Source organism: Heteronotia binoei, chromosome 3, assembly GCF_032191835.1.
Source record: "Heteronotia binoei isolate CCM8104 ecotype False Entrance Well chromosome 3, APGP_CSIRO_Hbin_v1, whole genome shotgun sequence".
In the NCBI taxonomy this organism is placed as follows: Eukaryota; Metazoa; Chordata; class Lepidosauria; order Squamata; family Gekkonidae; genus Heteronotia; species Heteronotia binoei.
In genome coordinates, this window is record NC_083225.1 from 17,213,380 (window position 1) to 17,216,364 (window position 2,985).

The following is a 2,985-nucleotide window of genomic DNA, read 5'->3' on the forward strand; positions in this document are numbered from 1 at the left end:
GAAACTAGGAAACCTGGAGACCGAAGAGCGGTGCTTCAGGAAAAGCAGTGGGCGTTTCCATTTGACGTACCTGCGGCTGGATCACTGGGACAGGAGGAGAGTTAGGAAGACTGTAGAGATCAAGAGTCATCGTTGGGGGGGGGGGTGAGAAAAAATGTGGGAAGTTATATCATCCTCTGCCTATCCTTGAATGGTGCCTTGTCTATATACTGGTGGACAATGGCCTGTAAGAGGAAATCAACTCAAAATGCTTGCAACCAGGGAAGGCCTTTCGATACCCTTTGCTTGTTTGTGCCAAGAAATCAACACTTGGGGTCTTGCCTGCCGGTGGGTGCTGGTGATGCCAGGAAGATAGCGAACATTCCAAAAACCCACAGGGCTTCCTGCAAAAAGTGTGGCAATCACCAACCCCACAAAGCGACTCAATATAAGAAAGCCAAAGGAACTCGGTACGTTCAGGGAAAGAGGCGCTATGAGGGCAAACAGAACGGCTCCGGTGATCAGACGAAGCCTATTTTCCGCAAGAATCAAAGACCACAAAGAAGATTGTACTGAGGCTGGAGGGTGTATAGCCAAACTGGAGGTCCAAGAGGATGCTGGCCGTTAAGAGATGCAAGCGCTTTGAACTCGGAGGAGATAAGAAGAAAAAGGGCCAAGTCATCCACTTCTAGACATTCAGCATGTACTTTTGCTATAGAACCCATTAAAATCCAATGGAAATGCAACCCCCCCCCCCTCAAAAACAACAACAACAACATTTGGGGTCTTCAAAGTGTATCTTCAAAAATTGATGTTGCTAGGATGCTAATGGGGCAGAATATGGAATTATCCTGTTGATTAAAGACTTGATTAGATTAACAGCATTGTGAAGTATTCCTGTGAGTGGAAAGTACTGCTGCTGAGTTATTGACCAAAAATGCTGGTTCGTTCAAAGGCTTGCCAATCCCCAGGTCCCAGCGGGGGTTCTTCCGCTTTCCCAGGCTCCTTCCCACCCCCAGTCAGCTGGCCAGCACGGGGGGAAGCCCCGCCCCCAGAGGACCATGTGCCTTTCCACCTCTGGAGGCTTCAGTCTCTGATTGAAAAGCTTCCTCTTGGGATGGTGTGTCTGTGTTACTTTGAAGAAGTTGGCAGCAACTCGTGAGTAGAAAGGCCAATCCCTTGCTTCAGAGTCACCAGAAACGGGGGCGGGGGGGAGGGAAACTTCTGCTGAGCACTTCATTATTCCCTACGTGGAGATTGATTCTCATAGGGTATAATGTGGAATTGATCTGGAGGTTTTTTTTTTCTTTCCAATTTTAAATGATTTTATTAAAGAAAATTAGGGGGCTCTGGGGGAGCTGTTTTTTGAGGTAGAGGCACCAGATTTTCTGTATAGTATCTAGTGCCTCTCCCCAAAGTACCTTTCAAGTTTCAAAACGATTGGACCAGGGGGGTCCAATTCTATGAGCCCCAAAAGGAGGTGCCCCTATCCTTCTGTGCTGTCCCTTTAAATGCGATGGCCAGAACTCCCTTGGAGTTCAATTATGCTTGTCACACCCTTGTTCGTGGCTCCGCCTCCAAAGTCTCCTGGCTTCACCCCCAAAGTCCCCAGATATTTCTTGAATTGGACTTGGCAACCCTATTCGTTCATCAGGGCCTAGGTGCATGAGGTTCTAAAGAACCTTGATCACAATGCGTGATGGTCATTCCAAGAAAATTAATTCCATCCATTTCACACAAGCCTGACGGTGATTCTCTGCTTAATACAAGATGGCTCCTTCTTGGACCCCAGCTGTGGCTGCATAAGGCCTTGTGGTCAGGGAAGGAGGGTTCTCAAAGGGATGTGACTTTGAGTAGGGAAGGGGTCTTGAGGGGGGGAGAACAGGCTCAGGACAGGTCACAACAATTTAAAAATTACATGATTTTTAAAACAACCACCTTAAAAGCAAGCAGACAATCGATTTCCAAATTAACAAATCCCAATGACGGTCAAGTCAAAAACCTAAACCCTGGCTGACACAAAACAGATGACGGTAGTCAAGACCAGCTCCTGCTCTAAGCACAATTCACAAATGGGACTGCCTGCAGCAGGGAAGCCATGTTAGTGCTCGTGATGTCCGCTGCCTCAGCTGAAGGTCTGGGGGAACAGCTCTGTTTTACAGGCCCTGTGGAATTGCAATAGGCTCTGCAGGATCCAGATCTCCCGTGGGAACTGGTTCCACCTGGTAGGGGCCAGGACAGAAAAAGCCCTGGCCCTAGCTCAGGCTTGGGTTGCCAATCTCCAGGTGGGGGCAGGGGATTCCCCGGTTTGGAGGGGCCCCCCCTGCTTCAGGGTCATCAGAAAGTGGGGGGTGGGAGAGGGAAATGTCTGCTGGGCACTCCGTTATTCCCTATGGAGACCCATTCCCATAGGGAATAATGAATTGATCCATGGGTATCTGGGGCTCGGGGTGGGGACTGCTTTTTGAGGTAGAGGCACCAAATCCCCAGTATAGGATCTGGTGCCTCTATTCAAAAAATCCCCCAAGTTTCAAAAGGATTGGATCAAGGGGTCCATTTTAATGAGCCCCCCCCCAAAAGGTGCCCCTATCCTTCATCGTTCCAAATGGAGGGAAGGCATTTAAAAGAAGCATTGTCCCTTTAAATAGGAGGGCCAGGACTCCCTTTGGAGCTCAGTTGTGCTTGTCACACCCTTGCTCCTGGCTCCACCCTCAAAGTCCACAGATATTTCTTATGTCGGACTTGACAACCCTAGCTGAGGCTAAACGAATATCTGTCAGGCTAGGGACAACTAGAAGATGTCGCTCAGCAGAGCGTAGAACTCACAAGGGGGTATATGGGGAGAGGCGCTCCCTAAGATGTGCTTTCTAAAATAAGATTTGAGATTCGAATTACTGCTGAATTTCAGGATGGGAGCCATGTTAGTCTGTCTGCAGCAGTAGAAAAGGGCAGGCGTCTAGTAACCCCTTCTAGACTAACAGCATTGGGGCTGGGTAGGAGCTTGTG

General features: G+C 48.9%; 1 pseudogene; it reads left to right on the plus strand.

Annotated features, from left to right (window-relative positions):
- The first annotated feature begins 219 nt into the window (after window positions 1–219).
- On the plus strand, window positions 220–722 carry LOC132569039 (large ribosomal subunit protein eL42-like; annotated as a pseudogene).
- The last annotated feature ends 2,263 nt before the right edge of the window (window positions 723–2,985 follow it).